Source organism: Lathamus discolor, chromosome 5 (assembly GCF_037157495.1).
Source record: "Lathamus discolor isolate bLatDis1 chromosome 5, bLatDis1.hap1, whole genome shotgun sequence".
Taxonomy (NCBI): Eukaryota; Metazoa; Chordata; class Aves; order Psittaciformes; family Psittacidae; genus Lathamus; species Lathamus discolor.
Genome location: NC_088888.1, coordinates 104308593 through 104331781, shown reverse-complemented (window position 1 = coordinate 104331781; position 23189 = coordinate 104308593). Strand labels below are relative to the sequence as shown.

General features: G+C 40.0%; 1 protein-coding gene across 8 annotated transcripts in view; it reads right to left on the bottom strand.

The window, feature by feature from the left end:
- KLHL29 (kelch like family member 29) overlaps nt 1-23189 on the bottom strand; it is a 411401-nt gene that overhangs the window by 199256 nt on the left and 188956 nt on the right. Inside the window, exon 1 of one of the 8 annotated variants that reach the window (XM_065681734.1) lies at nt 1629-1740. The exons of the other annotated variants lie outside the window; for them this stretch is intronic. The gene's annotated coding sequence lies outside the window, so the exon portion shown is untranslated. Of the gene's footprint in view, nt 1-1628; nt 1741-23189 lie in introns of those variants that run through there. 8 annotated transcript variants of the gene reach the window in all.

Below are 23189 nucleotides of genomic sequence, written 5' to 3'. Positions count from 1 at the left end.
TTGTTATCCACGAGTGGCAGGCACGGGCTGTTAATTAGGAAAATGAATAAGAAGAAAGGTTTCATGAGGTGCACACATAGCCATCCAGGTGCTGCTCCGTATAAACCATGCTGAGAAAAATGAGCCCTTGCAGAGTTTGAGGAGATGGATTATCAAAACCATACAGTCGCACCAACAAGATATACACATCTGCTTTGCCAGTACACTTAGGATGCCTGTACTAGGGAAAAAGGGAGTGGGGAAACTAAGTGCTTGGCTGCGCACCTTTCTGTAAGAAAATTTATTAGGTAAGAAAATACCTGAAATTTAGTATTGGTGCCACATCCACAGTAAATACACCTGCCCGTTACCCGTCTGCTTGCTTGAGTTGGAAGATGCAAAACAGGCCACCTGAAAATGTCTAAAGACACAGACCTGCTAGAAAAATATTTCCTATCAAGACGAAGCACTGCCTACACAGATAACTTACTATTTTATGCACCCACCATTAGCAGTTTCACAGAAATTCCCTGCATTTCTAAATCTTGTATCTCTGCATTTTAATACTGCTTTGTAAGCCAGCGCAGATTGAGAAGCACAGGCTGAAGGCTATAACTATGTCCTTAACTCACCGCTATGTGCGTAAAAAATCCTACAAGCTCATCAGTGGTTAATCCATCCTATGAAAAGTGCCACAGTACATTGACAAAATTAGAAATACAAGTTTGTTATTTTAATGAGTCACTGACATCTGCAGCTTATTCTTAGTTTTCAGCCGAACTCCCCTGCTCTGACATCATGACGCATGTGATTTTCATTTGATTACTGCTCTTAAGCATTGGCTCAGTCCTGTATATTACTTTGACAGCATTTCTCCTCATTCATTATTTAACAATAACTTTTGCTTACCAAGTACATTTCAACACAGCTAACTAAACTAAAAGCATGTCCTAATCCTTAATGAAGTCCAAATGCTTCTCCTGGGAGGCAGGTAAGTATCATCATCATTTTCTGGATGGGAAAGCAGATATTAAGTAATTTGCCAAGGTCATGCAGCCTGTCTGTGACACAGGTTGGGAAAAAAACACTCTCGGGAGCTCTGACTATCTGTCACCAGGTCTAAGCAACAACCTTAACCAGCTCAGGCTACTCCAGACCCAGAGCAAAGGCATGGGGAGATAACATGAGGGCATGAGCAGGCATGAAGAACAAGGTCCTGCTGCAGCGTCATCTTGTCACTGGAAGGCTATGAGCCTCCCCAGTTGGCCGACGACAACTTTAGATATCAGATAATGCTGAAACAAGGCAGTCCAGTGCCCTGCTTGGGAGACCAAAGGTCTTGAGATATTAACAGTGGATTATTTTAAGTCCTGCATTTCTCAGTCTCTTTTCAACTCCATGTTTTTAACAATGATGCTATTTAACACATGCCAGTATGAATAAGTTTATTCTTTGTTCTAAGCTGCTCCTATAAAAGGAGCTTGTGTTACACAGACTGCCTATAATTCATTAAGCCAAATTCCCTTCCATCTGGAGGCTTATACAGTTGTTGAAAAGCTGTCACTATAACCTATTGTCACTGCAACTTTTTTATGAACCAACCTACATTTTTATGTCAAAATTTATCTCAACAACTTTGCAGTACTTACTTTCAATTATTCCTGTATCATCAGCCTTTAGGTAATGCAGCATTCAAGATCCCAGGATAAACTCTCTCTGGCTCTGTTCATACTGAAAATAAATACAGTCTTGTATTTTAACAAGAGCTACACAGAAGGAGACACAGCTTCATGTGCACATCCCAGTGGGTGCATAAACCAATGGCATTTATTGATTTCATTCACCCCCAAATGAAACAATCATAAATAAATGCAATAGTCTACTTTAGAAAGAAAGAATGGCTATGAAAAGGGAATTCTTCTCAATGAAAAAAAATGAAATTAGGCTGTTCTTATTTCATTTTACAAGAAAAAGGTACATACACATGTAAATTCTGCACATTCCAAAGGGCAGATGCATAAAATGATGCACAGAGGTAACAAGGCAAAACATCAACAGCAGCTGCTTTATTTGTCTCAAGCCACAATTTATCATAAGACATACTTTCCTTCTAGCATCCCATCCTCTGCCAAAGCCACCTGATACGGAAATGGAGATTAAAAATCCAGCGTGCAAGGGGTCAGAACTTCCTCTGTTCTGGCCAGCTTGGGAAGGGAGCCTTATTGACTAAGATTCCAGCAGCCAGGACATGGCCCTAGTCCTACAACTCCATAGTAAAACCCTTTGGAGCACCTTTTCCTGACCTTTCACAATGGCTTTACAACAGATTATGGCACTGTCTATACTAGAGGGTTGTACTGGCATAAGCTGTACCAGTATGACCAAGACTAATTCTGCAGCAAAGAGAAAGCCAGAATGCTAACACACAAATTAGAAACAACACAGAACTATACAGCTCACGAGTAGAAAATCAGGTTTTGGCATGCTACTCTATCACAAAATTAGCCTAGGGTGTATCTGTGTTTGTAATATGGCTTCATACCAGCATCACTGTTTTCTAGTAAAATAAAAATTGCAACCTGAACTGGCATGGTTGAATCGGTAACATTTAAGTCTTGACTAAGCCCTTGAATTAAAACACTGTTTCAAAAGACAGTGAAACACCAGCATTTTTTGGAAGCTCAATGTTGTCCAACTGCTGTCCAAATTTAAAAAGCAGGACTGGAAAAGGAAGTGCCAGTTTTGGAAGCAACAAATATCAATGCATCTTCAATATGGTGTATCTGGCAAACTGCTGTGCAGCAAAATAAAGCATGACACAGAACTGCTGCAGCAGTCTTGGACCAAACCTCATGATTCTTGCTCATCTCACACTAAAGCAAAACTCTACCTAATTGAAATGATGGAGAGAAGCTGAGCTGAGTAGGAACAGTAGGGTTTGGCTCATGCAATATATATACGTATGTTCTGTTGGTAGCTCGACTGCAAGACCATATGAGTAATTTAAGGTTTTATTTCTTTGGTAGAAGTATGCGTGTTTGGGTGGAGAACAGAAACAGATGGAATGAAAGCAATTGCTGTCAGGTCTTATGTTCAGAAGACTCTCTTTCTGAATACAGACACAGACACCCTCACCATGTACTGTATTTTCTTCTTGTGGCACCTATTGCCCTATGCGCTGAGTACCAAGGCAGTATTACGTGAAGCCCTACACAGATAAACAGAGCAGGATGGCCTTGTGTCCCTGCACCTTAACTGAAAGGAAAGAGGACTGTTTAATCAAATTTTATTGACTGGACACTATTAAATGGTCAAAGAGTCTACAAGGAAAAAGCAAAAGCTCAGTGGCTTAAATCTTATTAAACCAGGCTGGACTAATACTGCAGGGCTTCATTTTATCAGAAATAGGAATAGAAATTCCTTAAGTCTATGGATCAGTGATATCTGCTTGCCATGGCATTGGCTATGCATTCAAAGGCCTTTCACCTTGTGCAGACTTGGGCTTAATTGCCACGTTTTCAGATCCCCTTTAAATGCTGAACCCATAGTAGTCATTTCAAGGCCTGATTCAGCTACAGAAAAAACAAGCAGGACTGTATCTGTGATCATGTGGGTACCGGCAGCATGCACATACCCCCCTTTTGGCCTCGTGATAGTTCTACAGCTGTGCAGACTCTCCCTTTCTGTTCTAGACCTTGGCACCAGACATGTCAAGGGTCTGCTTGCTTTCTGCACTGAAAGGAGTAGGAATAAGGGAGGGAAAAATATCTCAGTGATCTCAAAAGTGCATCCTCCTTGTTTGTGTTTTTGGGACTGAAGCGCCCTCAGTTACAGTCCTAAGGAGTTATGCTTCTTTGCCTTTTAGCCACGTCATAATACGAAGAAGAGCACACTCAAAGTGCCACAAGCAGTTTCTCTCTTTCTTTCCTTATCCAGAGGATCTCTAACCAGCATATTCTGAGCAGTTTTCTTACCTTCGTCTTGACATGCTGTAGCTTGCATGCTGCGGTCTCCTTTCAGGTCCAATTTTCATAACTCCAACTTACAATAAAACTGAGAGGATGCCGACAGGAGGAAGAGAAACAAACAGATTAAATCATCTGTTTAATACCCTCCTAGTGAGCTCACCAGGTCTGAAACAGAAGTGTTTTATAACAGGTATAATCTTGATTTGAAGGTTGCAAACTGTGTTCTCCATCAGAGGTAAGTTCATGGTTCAGTCTGGCAACATAGAAGGTGTATTCATAGGGAGCACATGGCCAGGAAGACGAAAGTAAAGAGGTAACAGCATGATGATGTGTAATTGCTCTCTGTAAATACAGGAGGCAAACACAAAATGAGGTTTGCTCAATAACAAGTGGCCACGACCCGTCAGTGAACACATGGGCAGAAAAATGAAATTCTGAAAGGGCTTCCTTAGACAGTGATGTGGATCAAAACCCCAACCGGTTTTTAGGTAGTGCTTCATTCATTTAAGAATCCGCTTCAAATGTGCTTCCATGCAACGTCCAGAGTTTAGATTCAAGGAGCAGAAAGTCTACATCCTAATGGGTGGAAAAATCTTGTCCTTTAAAACACTTCAAGGCCAGTTTTTTTACAAATAAATGTAGGTCCACGAGCCATCAAGCAGCTCCCTTTAAATGGCTTAATACTCCTAAATGCCACAGGAACCTCTGCTTGGATGTAACACTCTACAGGCTGGCAGTATAGGCATATTTAGAATTATTCCTCAAGCCTTTTCCTGCTAGCTCAACTCACCACCCAATTTTTTGCATAATTTAAAGTAAAAAGACATTACAAAAATCTTCTAATTAGGCTAACTGATGTTCTGTGACCACAAAACCCACAGGTTTCTAAGGAATACACAGACCTTTTTGGAAGTACAAGGGAAAAAATCCAGCAGAGGAGTTATATGTGCCCTCCAGGGAAGGCCTCTACTGGTGATTTAATATCAAAAAAGCAAGAACAAGACCTTGAAGGCACATGGGAGAGTCATCACCCACAGGCTTCTCAGTGGAACAACCTTATCTCCAAAACCATGTGACTGTTCTGTGAATTATGAAGGGGCTATTCAAAGGAAATAGAACAAACAGATGTAAAAATTTTTTTTCTTTTGCTTTAATAATGATGGGAAGAAACAGTGAGGGTCTCTGGGATGACCCCTGAAAGCCGGGAACAGCAGTGGGAGTTTGTTGCTGTCATGAGAGAATCCCGCTCCTCTGACAGTTCAGACAATCCAGAAAATGAAAGGTCCATTATGAAATGGATGTATGCCTTTGGCATCAGACCAAGTGGCTCCTCCGTGTGCCCTCTACAACTGCCAAGTGGAGCACAGTCCTCACAGGAATGTGGATCTTGGGAGGAGAAACAACTGATGAAATGAGGGAGATGATTTGGAGTAGCACTGATTTCCTGTTATGCTTGATGGCCACATATCAGGCTCTGGATGCTCTGAGAGAATACTGAGCACAGAATTTTTATCCCTTATATATCTTGTCTTCAGTGACTACTGAAGGGTGAAGTCCAGGGTCCTCTGCCAGTGGGCTCTGTTAACACCTCCGATCTTTGGTGGGATCAAAGTCTCCAGGAAGCTGCAGTTCAGCCTCTGCTCCAACAAACCAAAACCTAATCTTGCCTTTTGTTTTTGGCTGAGACTATGAGATAGGCTACAGTGAAACTGTTTTGGCTTCACCAGCATCCCCTGTCCTTTGTTGCCCTGAGTTACATCTTCACTCCATGCCAACCATTACAATCCCCACTGCAATCAGAGAGCTAAAATAAGTGCCACCAGACAAACAGATCATGAAGCACTGATGGCAGAAAGAGCCCAGAAGGCAAACCTTCTGCTTAAAACTCTCTCATGATTAGGCATAACCCCACTTCATTCACACGCAAGGGAAAATGCTATGAGATTTAATTAGGAGACAGAAATGGGTAAATTCAGGGGGCTGGCAACAGCTAGTTTTTTATTTCATGTGGTTCAAAGGGACTGTTCCTTGTGATGTGCTTCCACTGACTACCTGCTGCAGGAAGGCGGAGTTGGAGGAGCTGGTATTCCCCTGTAAATACTCATCCCAGAATGAATGAGCTTGCAGGGTGGGTCACGACTTCTGCAACAGGTTTCCAAGAGGAAAAGCTGCCCAGTAGAAACTGCCTGAAATAGGAGCACATCCTGCATTTTCAGAGGAGATGGCCCTCCCTCTTTCCCCCTCTCACAATAAATTTTCCAGGAGAAATGTGTAATAAACATGATTAATTCTAATTTTTATTACTAATGAGGATGTTATAAAAAGAAATGCCTTCCATATAGGTTTATGAGCTAACCGCTCTAGCTCTCAGTTGCAACTGAATCAGCTCAGATCTTCAGGGCATACCATAAGCCTCATCAATTTGTCAGGTAGTTTCCACAAGCATTTCAAGTATGTTGAAACTTGCTGCTGAAGAACTCTCCTCTCTTTCTCTTGGATGGTATTTGTCATTGGTTTTGCTTTATTATTGTTTTCTCTGCTAGCATTTGCTTGCGATGCCTGCTGGGGTGCTTCAAACATTGAAGACATTTTTTTTTTAAATGCTGAAAGAAAACTAATAATCATAAATAAATAATTCTTTAATTTCTCTGAGGAGTTGTCCAGCAAAAAGAAAGAAATTGCTGAAGTAGTTCAAATGTACAAAATAAGACAGGAGGAAGAAAAATGCTTTCCAGAATCTCCCTTCAGGCTTTCTTTCAATGACTTTCAATGACCCATTGCAAGAAAACCAGAGAAACAAAAAGGGGAAGCCAAATCTGATTTTTCATTTATACTGTGAAGGTGATCTACCCAAGTCAAAATGCAGGCTTGCTGTGTAAGATGGAAAGCAAACCAAACCAAACCCCAAGATCCCTTCTGGCTTATGCTTTTACAGACTAGGTTTGCAGCCAAGACAGCAACAGGACAAAGGCACTGAGGATCTGAGAGGAAAATAAAGCAATTAAAGCCTTCAAAAACCCTCTGATATAAAGGTGATAGGAAATATGCATTATTCTTATTATTTCACACAGCTATTCAACACAGATTTTTTGTTTTCTAAATTCTGCATCTATCACTTTAAACTTACAAAAACACCCCAGACAACAAGCTCACATCAGAAGTAAAAATAGTCTCTTGCTTGGAGACTTCTAGTACTGCCCATCATTCAGGGGGACATCTGTTTACTTCCCTGCTCGAGGATAAGCAAGGATAGGACATGGGTTAAGCTAAAGAGGCATTAAAGAGTCAGCTACATGAAATGAAAGCATACTTCTCTCTGACAGCTGCAGGCTGGTATGATTTTTTTTAAATCGTGCATTAACATTTTGTTTAACATATCTTACATTCCATGTAATGTAGATTTTACGGCACTCAGCTCCCAGTAACAAGGATTTTTTTACCTGTATAACAACGTGAATTATGGTTGATACACATTAACCAGAACTCATCATTCAAGTTTCATTTTTCCACATCAATTCTCTGGTTTCTTACCCAGCTGACAGCACAGGCATACAGTAAAGTTGAAAGGGGAAGACCTTTGCACTAACACAAAATACAAACAAAAGAGAAACATACCCAGATCTACAAAGGCTGAACTGGAATGAGAATTTAATGGAATTTTTTTGGAATTACATTAAATTCTTCTGCACGGGACTAAGGTTATATACACAGATGACCACAAACAATTGAGTTACTGTAAAATAACAAGTAATAACCAAGCTGCAGTAACATATCATGTGTTTTCTCTTAGTGTGCCCCTCTGGAGAAGCAAAATGAGCTTAAGCCACATGTGTACGTTTGAGACTTAAGCTAACATGTTTTTCTTTAGAAGTGAGGCAGGTTATAAGAAGGCACACAGTCCATTACTGCAGCTGAGCTGACGAAAAAAACCTCAAATTATGGTCCAGAGCACAGCTCAGACTCAAAGTGGCTTTAAATTCCCGAGGGAGCTAAACCAGCCTTGACAGAAAGCCAGCAGAACACTGAATTAGGAAGCTTTGGTATCATCTAACTTCTTCATTTAAAAAAAATCCTTCATTTAAGTAAGTTTGCCTACCTGCAGTCTCTGTATTTGCAAGCTCTTTAGCTTAGATGACTCCTGATTTTTTATTTAGACATGTGCCCACAGCTTGAAAAACAGTGAAGAACATCACTAACAAAGGATCTTCTTGTCACTAAAGGGACTGTCTTTCCCTTTGGAGAATGACGGCTTACAAAAATCAGTCCAAAGTAAAAAAGGAAACAAAAACAAAACCAAAGAACCCAACCAAACAACAAACAACCCAAATAATTAAAATATGTCTTTCCTAACACAGGAGCTACTTTTTCATTTTGCTCAAGTTCTCCCAACTCCACATTGCTCTGGTGACTTTTTCCATCTATTTGGGGGCCAGATCTCATTATTGAATTTCAACAAGGGTAGCAAAGATGCCTTAAGGGCTTTGGAGAGCACATTTAATTTTCCACGTCTCTCATTGAGATGGCTGTTTACAGTTGGTGTTGAACAATTTTTCATTTCTTTAGCAGGCAATGTACACAGAAGAAATTGCAGAACAGTAAGTAGACCAGGGCCAGCCCAAACCTGAATTTTTATACCCTGCCTAAGAAACTTAAGGTAATTATGTTAAAAGTTCCTGAAAACACTCAATCTATTGACCCGAATGTGCACTCTTTAAACATACATAGGGCTCTCTCATTGCTACGAACATCAGCTTCTAAAAAAATGTAAATTAATATTTCAAGCTTCCAGAAGGTCTGTCAAAATGTACACTAAAGTTGTTTACTATAAATTTGCAGTAGTTATCTACAGCTTACATTATGTTTATACAATGTTTATTAAATGATGCTATTTAAAAATGATTGTGTTTAATTGCTACATCTTAAAAACACTGTAATCAAATTAACTCCAGTTTTATTCTTTAAGTGCCACTGAGAGTTAAGTATTCTAAGCAGGTGCAATAAAACAAAGCATGTACGAGGACACTGATCAAGAAGTAGGATTATGTGGGTAAGAACAATAACAAACAAGAAAGAAAGAAAGACAGGTGAAGCAGACAATAGCAGCTGACTTACTACGTTTTGCACTTCCTGAAAAGTAAATCACCCAAAGCTGATGGTATAAAAAAGAACATTTCTGCCATTGTTTGAAGTAATTTTGCTGCAGCTTACAGAATTCATGTGAAAGAATTCTTTGTCGCTTAAAGTTGGAAGGAAAATGTTCCCATTCAAAAAATTAAGTGATTTGCTGAATTACTAGGTTTTGCCCAACATAATCTCAGTTTTCATTCACTACAGTGGATGATAGTGTTGTTACTGTAAAAATACTCTTCTGGAATCCTTTTCAAGATCATGTAACTTTTCCATAAATGTACCTCTAATAACACTGTGAGCAGATGTATTTCTATGTAGTCAAGAAGCAGAGGCATTCTTCTTACCCTGCCGCAGTAACTCAGACTTTCAGAGGTCTCTGTGCTTACCCAAAAATGTGGAATGAAATTTCACTTCTAGCAAGTCACTAATACTGGGGTTTGCCTTAGTCGGAACAAACCACAATGAAAACGACAATGTACATATAAAGCTTTAAGAGTTTCCTACCTATCCTAAACCATCCCAAATATTCAGTAAACAGTGTTATATACTGTACCTATATGAGCAGCTCCCACTGGAGCACTGAGCAGTGACTCATATTTGGCACATCTCAGGTACATGATGTGTGTACACTGGTACATCTTCTTTCACTGTGACTGCGGGAGGTGGTTTGAGGAGTTTATTTGGTTTGCTACGTTGTTTCTTTCTTGGATTTCTTGTGATTATATTTGTTGCTATCTGTTTACGCTAGAAATTGCAAGCAAAAAATGCACCTTGCACTGCAAGTATAATAGTGAAGATCACCTGGCATATGGAAGGTATCATCTTCCAGCTACTGCCAGCAAATCGATAGTGATGAATTAGAAGAAATATCCTTTGGGGGTACCTCAAATTTTTAACTCCACAGATATACGGAGGTCTTGTGGTTCTGAGGAGACTCCCAGATGGGTAAGGACTACAAATGTGTATTCAAATCTCACTCCTGCAGCACTAAATCCACACACAATGACCTTTAACTTTTCAGTAGCACTGAATGGAAGGCAGATTATTACTAAATAAATATGCAAGGCAAAAGTTCTCTCTGCATTTGCAGTAAACACTGCCTGCCCAATACTGCTCTTGCAAACACAGGGTATCTCCTTTATCTTCTTGTTTGTTTTGCATTATATAAGAAGAAGCCAAACAAGCGCATACCCTTCCCAGAGGTTCACTAGATGCTATCTTACCTATGCAAGTGCTTTTGCAAAAAGGCCAGGCAAACTCCAGCAGAGCCATGCTAATCACTGAGATTTTGGCACAAACCTGAAGCTCGAGGGGTATTTTTGTTTCTAACACTTATGTGCACACTGCATTTTTGCAAAGTAAAACACAGTGGAGGGTGTAAGGACAGAAAGGTTTTTGTTTAAGTGCTGCCACTTTCGTAAGCAAAACCCTAAATATCGACAGGAAAAGGAAAAAACTGACAGTGAACTTGCATTACACTCCTCCACCCTGGAGCTGGCGGAAATGTGTGGAGCAGGAACAAATGGATTTGTTAATACAATTATTTCAAATTATTCTTATCTTGCTAGGAAATTAACACTGTGTTAGCACTACTTCGTGTTTAGCTGGGCTCATGGGGACTGGCTTTTTTGAGTCACAGAACCTGTCTAAGCTATGAGGATCTCTTTTCACCAAATTAAGGTTAACCACAAGTGCTAAGGACCATAGTTATCTCCTCAGACACGAAGACAGGTTGCTTACTACAGAATGAGATTACAGAGGATCCCAAATGCAATTTTGGAATTAACATTCAATATTCTGTATCTTTTTATACCTGAACTTAAAATACTTACATGCCTTTTGGTTACCATGGTGCCTCATGTAGATTACTTCACACGAAGCATCCTTAATTACAAATCATACTATGTAGCAGGTTGGGAATCCAGAAATCATGTTGCCAATAAGCAAGCAAACCTACAAAGTCATCTTAGTAGAAAAAACCCACACAGCCCTCATGTACAACATACTAGTTTGGTGGAAATTATCATAAGAGCATTGTAAAATGGCTGTATCTTTGAAAAGTGTCTGGTGATAAGAATTTTTAGGACCTTGTTTACACAAAACTACTGAAAAATGGGGGCAATGCACATACTGTTAGGATTATAAATTGCCTCTTCATTTTGCCTCTTTTCTTTCAGCAAGGGAAAAAAATCTCCAAGATCTAATTTAAACCTCCACAAAAAATGACCAAAGTATCCATACAGAAGAACTTTGTGTTTCTACAGATATCAGGGAAAGGGAAAACACTTCCAGGTGTAAAACTCAGTGGATACCAACTACCTGCACAGTGTTTGCAGTGGTTAGGATTATACAAGATCTTAGATGCGTATTTGCAAACATTTACATTTGACTACAGACTATATTACAACTGCTTGAGTACGATTACATGAATGCCAAGATGCTTTATGTGATTTTTATTTGATGCTATAACCAATTCGTAATATGCGGCACCATCTGAGCATAAAATGTTGTGTTAACTGCAAAACTAAGACCAAAGTTAGTTCTACAAGGACCAGCCACGAAAAAGGATACTAGTTCATTGAAATCTGGGAAATTTAGAAATCATATTTTCAGAGATGGGTGTTTTAATTCTAGGGAATAGGAGTGGTTTTGATTTCATGTACCCCTGACAGAACTGAAATAATAGCTCTGAAAATGACTATCAAAGAAAAGATTAAGAGTTTTCCACTATGACAGAAAAAGCAATCCCAACCCTGCTGCTGACCTGCTCCCCAAAGTTATGTTCAGGAGCAGAAGAAGCTATCAAAACCAAACTAGAGAGTGAGAGAAAGGCGACACTGGCTGACATCTGAATTCAACCACCACCTTGACAGAGGACTTCACAGCAGAAGCTCTCTCTGAACTAGGGTAGTGAACAGCAGCCGCCTCATCAAGGCTTTTGCAGCTTGGCTCACTCCAAGCAAATCTGCAGCAACAAACTGTCAGGAACAAAAGATCCAATGGCACTACCAAGAAACAGCAAGTCCAGCATTTCTGCAACCCTGAAAAAACATTTAGGCTTCAGCATCACTGGTTAGAAGACACTTGCCAAAGGAGTTCTGCTTACTTTGGCTTTTTTTTTTTGCTTCCTCTTCCTCTCTCCCCTTTATTTTTACCGCTTTATAAGCTTCAGTGAACTATCTAATTCTAATTTCTTTTAATGCCTTTATAATGGCATATTGAAATATCTTTGCAATTTAACAAAGTAACATTTTTTGTTATTCTCTGTCAAATCCCAGGTTGCATAGACTATTATTTCTCAGAAAGAAAGAGCAAGACCTATTGAAAAAATAAGATTATTAGTGTATTGACTATTTCAAAGGCTTCTCTCAGCGCTTCTCCTGAAAATTTCTTTCAGTTTCCTTAATTTTCTTTACATATTTATAACCTGTTGAAAAGACAAAAAGTTTTTCTGCAGTGAATCCTAATCTGGATTAAACCAAAGTTGATTTAGAAAATATTGACCCAAGGGAAAAATAAAGTGAAATTCCATTGTCATTCTAAAGACTACATTAATAACAGTGAGAATTATGAGGTGGCATTAACTGCTGATTTTGGAAATAAGATACTTTGATCTAATATAAGTTGATTTAGACTCTGCTTAAGGTATAATCTGTATTGGAGAATTTTTAATAAAGAGGCATACAGCGTCTCCAGTGAAGAAATGGCAATGCAACAGCCTTCTGATCTCCCACTTCACATTTCTTTTTCTTCCTTTTTTAATAATAAAATGCCACAGTGCAAGCTGTGATCACTTTGCTGTCCCTCTGCCAGGGAGCGGTCAGAAGGATGAAGAGAAATGTGAGTGACAAATCATATCAATCACACCTTTGAATTATTACTGGTAGAAACAATTATTGACATCTAGCTGACCATGCCTCTTACCTCTGGACCACAAGTGTACAGACCAGTAGTCTGAGGGGCACAGCTACGGCGCACTCAACAACAGAGAAGCTTCTAGCATCTCACACTACCTTCCTTAGCTGGAGTTTTAATAACGAAAACACAAGAGAAAATCCTGTTTACACATCAGCTCTTCCATGACCACTCATGACATGGAGTAACGCACCCCCTCAGGCACTCCTGCATGCACTCTCTAGTTGCAACAGCTACTCCTTGGTGCAAGCGATGGAGTTGATACATCCTGATAAAATGTGTATTTGCAAAGATGCAGAGCACCATGCTATCTCTTGGGGTTGTGGAGACATGAAAGGACTGAATGTTAGATCAAAAGGCAGCAAACGTTTATGTTAAGGGATGTAGATTCTTCTGGCAACCTGAATTAAAAGAAAAGTGGATGCTGTCAAGACTATTAATGTTTAGGCAATGGAAACATTTTTGTAATCCAACCTCCTGACATACCTAAGCAGGTATCTTTGATCTGATAGAAGTGGGTGGTTTCAGTAGAGAACAAGCATATTACCTGGAATAAACGTGAAACGGACTCTCCTGGAGTATGACTGAAAGCTTCGCCTCTGCTGTAAATGACTGTTTTAAATTAAATGGAAGAGCAGCAGTAAATCTTCATAAAATTATAAACAATACTTCATTAACAACACCAACTCAAATGTAAAAGTTCAGTTGCTAGCAGCTACCCAGAATCACACGAGTAGCACAAAAATAATTAAAACTATTCGTGTTTCAAAAAGAATAAATACATGTCATGACCCTAAGCAGCAAAACAACATTAAAATCCATTTGGTATGTAAATTCACTCGCACGATAACAAGTCACATACCTCAAAAAGAAAAGAAAAGAAAAAAAGAAAAAGGGAGAAAGAAGAAAATATTTACTACATAAATTATGAAAGGAAATTCAAGGAATGCAAAAAACTCAGTTGTGTCTCTACTCATTATTTTGCTTTAATTTCATCTAACTCTGTGAAAAGCCCTATGGGCTAGGGACATTAATTTCTTGCTTTTGCTGTTTTACTAATTCCTAATGGAGAATTACAAAAGAATTTCAATCACATGAATTGGAATCATGGGAAGGAATGGGAGAGAAAATTGAAGCAAACTGCAGGACACCCAGAGAGCTAAAAGTAAATTAGTGTATTCTAAACACCTTTCAAAAACGAGGAAAAATGCCCATGTCACAACCACAATCTGAGCTGATTTCAGCAAGACAGAAAGAAAATAATCTGGAGGAACTTAAAAGCAACAAATCTCTAGGACCAGATGGATGTTATCCCTGGGTATTAGAAAAGATCAAGAAAGAAACTTTCAGGCTACTGGCAGACATCATGGAAAGGCTGATAAGTTCCAGATGGAATACAGAAATCAGTAAATATGGCACCAGATTACGAAGTGATATGAAATAACATTTTAGCGTGAAATTAGCAATAAATGCGCTTTGTAACACGGCAGCATATCGCTATTTTGACACGATTTGACAAGTCGCAATATAAGACACAGTCTCAGAAGCTATCAAAGCAAAACAAAACAAATCTCCCAGGTGGTTTGCTGAGAGAAAAGCAGTTCTTTTGCTTGGAGTTTTCACACAGAGGTTCCCAACTTCTGCCTGCCCAGGCTGACAGTGTATTAAAGTACCATTGCTTTTAATATGTCTAGGAGTCCAAATGGGAGTGCAGCCGTGCTAGGCACTCACCCAGTGCTATAGAAGCTTGCCCGACTACAGTGACCTTTTGTCCTAAATGGTGAGATGGATAATTCCCAGGAGGAGGTATCAATGCCAGAAATCTGGCAATTTTTAGAAGGTCACAGAGCTGGTTTGAGGAAAAGAACTTGTATTTTCTCAGTCCAGGCCCTAGTGATTAAATTACTCTACACAAGTGTCTCTGCCTATCTGTGAAGTCAAGGACGGTCCTTCAATTCTTCCTTTTTCATAACTATAATCAGATCTCAGTTCTCCCTCTACGGTTTCCACCTTAGCAACTTCTACTTGTGAATTAGATCACTTGGAAGAAAGATGGTATACTAGATGATACTGCCAATCGTCTTTTGTTTTTCCTTGCAAACCAAGCCATTCCCAGAAATCCCCTGATTTCCTTTTTTCCTGCTGGCTTCCTCGTCTCTTCACCTGCCATGGTCCCTGGTACCATGAGGATGTCACTGGTTTCATTCCTCCTCCCAGCATAGCCAAACTCTTAAACAACGTAGAGTGACCACTGTTCTCAAAAACACATTCGCTTAATTCATTGAAGACTGTAATAAAATTCATATGAATTTAAGCTGAGTGACATTTATTTAAAAGGAATGCAAGCACTTAGGTCAAAGATCAAGATCCACAACAATTTCATGTATTCCAGTGTCTGGAACTAGGAAACTTTGGCTTGGATTAATTTTCTAAGCAACTGAAAGAGATGTTTCAGGCATGTTGTTCCCAAAGCTCCCTCTGTGGTCAGTGATGAACTAAGTCATACCTTCACTGGGTACCCATGTCTGATTATATGGACACTGTTCCAACCTTGATGTTTTATTTAAGCATCCAAAATTAGATGGGATGCATATGTAAAATTTACACTTTAAAATGAGTCACAGAAAAAGACATAAAAAATAAACTTGAAGCAATTATTCACCATCATGATAACAGTGGGTATAGGTGTTTCATCCTAACCCTCTACCCTGTGATTGATGTCATATATGTAAAAACAATACTCAGGGATCGTGGTACTTGGCAGCAGAAAGGGGGACAATGAAGAAGAGTCATAAAGTTACAGTGAAACAAAGTTTGACAGAAACGTAATGAGATGCACTGTGGTCTCTGAAGTAGGAAACACGTGTCAAAAATAAAATGGAACTGAACTTGACCACAAGAAGGACTTTGAAAACACCCTGGAGTAATAGCAGAATTCACTCTTGAAAATGCCATGGCAATGTTAGGGAAGAGTCAAACAGCAGAACGACTGGGAGGCAGAGGGCTTAGGCACCAATGTCAGACACAAAGTAAAAGCAAAAAAACCAGTCCATCACAAAAAAGCACACTCAGAGTAATGCTACAGACTACATTTAAAATGCAAGAAGAAAGTTAAAGAGTTAAGGTTGGTATTCTTGCTCTCAAATCAGCTGGAAGTCATGGTTTTCAGCTTAATTTTAGGACAGAAGAAGGTAAGATAGGTATCCCAATGAAGTGAGTTGCGTGGCAGTAGTACTGATGGACTCATGACCTAGCAGGTCATCCCTCTATTTTTCTTTTAATGAGAGCAGCTGTATCATACAATGCTACAGTATCAGGACAAAACCTACTGATCAAACATTATCCTTTCCGCAACCTGCTAAGTCCTAGCCTTGTTTTCAGTCTGATACTTTCCTTTTTCCCCTCCCAACAAATATTTTATCTGAAGTGAAGGTACCAGAGAGAAAAAACCTGCTTTCAGCATTAAAGCATAACATCTACGAAAATCACTCCAAGAAGTGGAATTCACGTGGCTGAGGAAAGAAATGGAAAGAAAAAAATAAATCTACTTAATTAAAAAAGTCTTCAGTCCCAATCCTGACCCACCGGAAGGCACTGGCAGACAACATATAAGGAGTACATAAGGGTCAATCAAGCTGATGATAAGCAGAACTGTGATCTGCATAAAATATCTTTTTCAGTGATGACGAAGTAAAGAAAATGTGACTGACTGAAAGAAAATGAAGAGGTTAGGTTGTACAAACCTCCTTTTCTCTCTTTCCATAGGAAATCTAGGAAAAGTTGCAACTAAAATATTCACCTACAGCAAGAAATCTGTGTTTGATGGAGAAGAAGAAAAAGCTTCACAGCTATCAGGAGGTTCTGAAAAAGTGAAATGTCCATGCTGGAAATAACAGCTTCAAGATCTACCACAGCTACTTACAAGGCTTTTTTAGCCGCATTGATAAAAAAATCACACGCAGCCATCCCATACTGAGCTGCTAAAATGTTTTAAGTTTGTGAGTCCATTAGAAACACTGTGAGTACTATGTAATGACTAATGTAATATGTACTTATAATATATTCAGTGCATTGTGTCAGAGCAGCACAAATCTCACGGAGCTACGACAGTCATTCTGAGCTTGGTTACACTATGCAATATAAACTTTTGCCTTTTCTCAATGAACTGTTTATTCTTAGGGTATATACACATTAACCTTTCAGATTTTCTTCACACTTCCCAATTAATATATTTTATTAATTGTAGCTTTCTCGGGAGCCTGTAAATCTGGCAGCTGAGCATCCTTATTTATTTTCCTTCAATGACCTCTGTGTAAGACTTGCTTAGTTTTTCTCTCTGTCAGGCATCTTGGGATCCATATTTCAAGCTGGATACTTTTTTCTTCTTATCTCTAGTTATTATTATTTGTTTGTTTCTATTACAGCAGCATCTTACAATCCCAGCTGGGGCTAGACACACCAGGAATACATAAGAGTGAATACCTGCCTCAGGAGAGCATCTAGCTGAAAAAAATTACAGAAAAACTAAGAGACAGGAAGAGAATGGCAGAGAAAGAGATGCAAAGAGGTGTTGTGACTTGCCTGATGTGATACATAGGTAAGAGCTGCCTGGACCCAATCCTAATGCAGTATACACTGCATGACAAAATGTATAGCTTGGTTGTTCTATAGCAGTAAGTCCTGCAAAATCAACACAAGAGGCTTGCTATTATAAGACTGGTTTCATGCACAAGCAGGAATAATCACAATGTCTTCACTTTACTGGTGGTAACAGTCCTTAGTATTACGTATCCCTGTTACTATGCCAGTGCTAGGTCTTTTGTCTCCAAGAAATATGACTCATATCATGAGCCTTAGCCTACATTGCTCTCAGATTTGAGGTGAGGTTTCTGCATTGTCTTCTTAAGCATCACAACAGTGTCCAGAAAATATGTGAGGGAGCACAAGAACAAAAGGACAACTGGAATGAAAAGAAAAATAATGCTGTGCTGCCTAACCTATGAGGTGACTACTATATGGTTATATAGGGAGAAGAATGAAAAAGAAGAACTTAAGTGCATCAGCAGCCTAACTCTGGAACAGATATTAAACAAAATAATTCAGAGATGCTGGGGTTGTAACAGGTATCCTGTTCTTTTCCATGCAGTACTTTGCTTTAGCTTCATTGCCTTCCAGTGTAGAGTGACACTACAACCACAGAGAATTCTGCCAAAACTGCTGTTCTCCACCCCCCTGTTCACCTTTAGGGCCACCATGTCACAAGGCAGCAAGGACCAGAGCAGGCACTTTCACAGTCACTACACACTTTGAGTGATCTGCAGCTACACAAAATGGTGCCTGCTGGAGACCAGCAGACTCAGCACTCTTGGGACATGGTAGAATAGCTACAGCAAGCTAAGACTCAAGTTGTGAATATCCCCAGCAACAACCACCACCCATCACAAGGATGGCCCAACATATCTTCTCTGTGTCTCCTGTTCTAGAAAACTGGACTTTTAATGCAAAGTCTTGGCCTCTGCCTAAGCTGTTCCAGAGCCTTGCTCCTGAATAGTTGAAAGATCGTGCCAAGGTGTTGAATGAAGATGCCAGTCAACAGCTTAGCTCTGCAGGTGAAGGAAGCTGCCGAGGGGAACCCTACCCCACTCCAGGACAGTAAAAAGCATCACTACTCACCCCTCAGCATGCTCCATGTGGAGGGCAAATTTCTTTGACCTTGTCACCACCAACAAAGATGATACCAAAATAAACCAAGCAAAAGCAAACAAACAGACCCCCGAGTACTACACTGTATGTGCTTCCAACATACTGATCTGCAGCAGGCAGTATTTTGTGCTTCACTCTACTGTCCAGTGTGATCTGGACAGTAGAGGGAAGAGCACTTCACACATGGACTAAGCAACATAGGACATTGACTCTCTAATCTAAAACTGTCCTCAAAGACATGGTTAGGGAAATAAATTTAAACCACGTGAGTTATGAATATATATTTATCCTACTAGAAACAGCCTTTATTTGCCTATCCTCAAAATACAGTGTATTCCTGTCTCCATTGCAGCTGCAATTTCTTAAAAGTGTTCTGAACAATCTGCCAGATTTCTTCAAACATGCTTTCGCAATTCATTTAGCATCAGAAAAGAGGAAAATTGTATTTTATATAAACTGATTTTTTTCAATGGTCTTTTTTTTCATACAGAAGGCCAGAAGGACCTTTGAAATTATCCAGCCTGACCTCTTGCATAATACAAGCCACAAACCTTCCCTGAATTGATTATTGTTTGATCTATAGCGCATCTTGTAAAGAAGCATCTAATCTTCATATAAAAATCAACAGTGATGGAGATTTAGTGAAAAAATCTTTTGGTACATTGACCTCTTGGTCAATTGCCCTCACTGTTGAAAATTGAGGCCTAATTTCTGAATTTATCTGAGTTTGTCAAGCTTCAATTTCTCAACACTTTGTTTGGCAGACGTATTACTTTTGTTTCACAAGGATAACATGTGCATTGTTTATAATAAACAAGGCAGGCAGAAAAACGCATCTTCTTTCCAAAAGCAAAGATTAAAACAGAATATGTGCCAAACATCTGACTCATTCACACACTTCAGTCAGAGCTGCTGCTTCCAATTGCCTCCCTGATATTTACTGTCAAATGATCTGCTGTATCAAACTGAAGACATGCTTCTACCACAGTCACAGTGCCTTTAAACAAGCTAACTTAGTCTAGGTAGCAGCCTGGCCATTGCAAATTTGGGTGATGGAGAAGGGAGGAACGGTTCAGTTGTCTTAGACTATATAGAGGGTATTCAATGCCCTCATGGTTGCAGGGGATTGCACAGCACACAGGCATAACCCAGGAGGCTTTCTAAAACCCAGCTCACACAGGGCTACAAAACCCATCTGAGAAGGTGTCAAATGCTCAAGAACTTGTCAGTGGTTACAGTACAGACATACCCATAAACAGAGGGGAAACCTCTCTCCCTGCTCTTGGACCTATGGAAGACAAAGGTCCTTGGGTCACAGGATGCACGACTCAACTCTCCTCGCCATGGAGATTTCCATTTGCATGAATACAGCAACAGCGAGAGGAATTGCTCTGGCAAGGCTCACTGGGTACATTTTCATTATCTCTGGAAGTATTCTTAATAGTTACCAAACTGGTACCTAATTAGCAACATCTAGTACAACAATTAACAAGCCACAGTGGAGAACAGACCTTTGACCTAGGCCAAATAACTCCTTTGTCCACTGCCCTAAAAAGCTTCAGAATTAAGTCTGCCTTTACTCAAGTGTTTATCTTCAAGTGACAACTGCTCTCCTCTGCCCAATCCTTCCTCTATTGCATACACCACTTTTTTGTTGTTTCTTTTTAGTTGGAAATCTGTTTTATCTGTTTTAAAAGGCAAACCAGAATGCTGTTTTTACCTGCCCTGACCAGAGTTCAAGTTTATTTCCCCAGGAACTACTGATGAATCACAAACACCTAAAAACAAAGCCTGACCCGGATCCTCTGCACAGCCTCAGGTACCGGTGATTCATCGACCCCTGCACAAGGCGCAATACAACTTTCAAGTCAGTACTTTACAAACACAGGAAATGCTGTTTAAATATTTTGCTTTAAAACACACTTGCAAAGTTCAATGCCACACAAATATGTTGCTAACAATCTGGAATGCTGTAGTATTATTTATAAGGAAAAAAAGGAAGTTATTTATTGAAGTGATTTCAGTGCATTGCTAAGGTGCCGGCTGGCTGGTTTCAGTGAAGCTGCTTCTCTTTGTGGATGTGCTGGTTTATAAATCGCTCACTCATCGTGAATCCTGCTGGATTCCAGAGGAATCCTATTTAAGCTTCTGGTAAGCAATTTGCTTGGTTTACTAAATTTTCCAGTCACGCGTCCCTGCAAAAGCTGCTTTCGCTTCCCACTCAAATTCTCCTTTCTGCCCGCTATTTGTCTTTGCCACATCTGTGTTTATTGTGTGGCCGCGGGCGATGGCATGCCTTTGCAGCTAGGATCTGCCTGATAACCACTGTAGGACTTGGCTGCCTCTTAAAGGTGACCTGCCAACAAAGTTGCCAAATTTTTTCATTCTTTTTCGACCACATGAGCAGCCAAATGCGCCAGCAGAGAAACAAGCGGTAGGAAGGGAGTGCCTTGTTTCAGATCCTCCTCTCTGTTGGCACTGGCTTTGCCCAGCCACGGCTGGCTGGCTGGCTTCCGCTGCAGCATGTCCCACAGAGTGCATGAGGGGAAGGCTTGGAAGTATGCTGTGGCAGAACTTTAAGTTTTCTACTTAAGTTTTCTCCTCATGCTGTGTGCTTCAGTGTTGACAGTTAACTCGCATTTAAAACAACCCTCTGCAACAGAGCTGTCAGCTGGAGATGTATCTGAGCCACACAGACCCTTTAAAATTCTTCCCTGGCTGAAGGGACATCAGTCAGCCAGGAGAGACCCTTACCTCTGGGTTAGGAGTCTGAGGGATATGCACAGAATAACCTTGTTTGTTTGTTTGTTTGTTTCCAGTGTCAGTAGGCAGAAAAAATTAAATGCAAGGAAAATCAGGCCACGGCGTGCAAAGGGAAGGGAAAACATTGACCATATTCCTGGAGGAAGGCTCTGCACTGAGCCCACCACCTTCACCTGGATGCTAATGACCGCTGCAAGCCTGCTGATGGCGTGTGAAGCAGCTGGGGTCTTTTCAAGGGTCATATTTTTCTGAGCTGGGACATTTTCAATCCTGCTAATGCAGTCTGTCTCTGCAGCTAGCCTTCAGCTGTGGTTCAGACACACAGCCTAGAAGTAAGAGACTCACAAAAGGGACCTATTCTGAGAAAGCAGCTCAGAAACTGAGTCAAAAGTGTTCAATAGAGGTTTTTTTCAGTGTAGTGGAAAGCACATCAACAACATCTACCACAAATCACACTGGCCACATTAATAATTAAATATAGGCTCTTCCCTCTCCAATTTTACCTAGCTGTTGTGAAAACAGTTTGATAAAGTAACTCTTTATGAATCATAAACAGCAACAACATTAACCAACAAGCTATAAATAAAAGAAGGAAGTGAAGACTGCAGGGCTTCCTCTGACAGACACTCACTCAAGCCACTTGGGAAAGACAAACTCAGACTAAACCAGAATATATATCTCTCTGTAAGAATGTAACTGCATGAAAAAATCCCAACAAAACAGAGAATAAAATCCAGGGAACCAAAAGGAATATTTCTAGCTATCCTTCATGCCTGACCTTATCTTGTCCATATACAACAGTTGGCTTCATGCATATCATCGAGCGTCCCGTAACCTTCTCTGACGTCCCATCCTAGCCACATCAGCCAGCAGTTTAATACAAAACAGTACTGACAGATACTGTAGGCATCTGCTGAATGCAACGAGAGGTTCTTTGGAGCGTCTGATCTACTTAGATCAGGGTTCTGTGCTCTGATTATTACTTTGTGTTGTCTCATCTACACTTTCTGAAGATTAAGGAATAAAACCAAACAAACACCCATTCACCCTCAGGAAGACAAATTCTTGCATCATTGTTAGGCTTGAAAAGAGAAAACTCCCATAGCAAATTGTTGAGGGTGTTTTTGCCTATTTGTTTCTGAAGAGTCTTTTCTTCATCAAAAGGCAGGGTGATAATAACTGGGTCTGATTTTTAATATTTCTGACTCTTTGATTTATTTTAGATGTGTATTTGATAGTTCAATGTGGAGTTGACCTATCCTCATATCAAACCCCACTCGATGCCCTGTGAGTCTAACCTGACTGAAATAAATTCCCCTGGATTTTCCTGCCAACATTACATTAATTTACTAAGCTTATTTCTAAGAATAACAGAAAATTTCCAAATATGAAACACAATTTTATTCCCTGTTCACCAATTATATTCCAGAGCACTGCTGCTGTACACAGTACAGACTGTACAGCACAACAGGAGCTCTGCTGGTGAACTAAAATATTCATGAGACATAGGGTTGTGTGAGACTGTTAACATGACTTGCCTCTCATTTAGCACTCCACTGGGCTGTACTGATGGCAATGTCACCATTTCCAGACGACTCTTCTAGGCACCGGCGAGCAAGGCAAGGAGGCTATAAACCTGCCTTGCAAGCGCAAGGGCACACGGAACAGACTGGAGGCAGATGAGCATGCAAGAATATTTAATGGATGTCTCCTCTTGGTGCACACAGACCC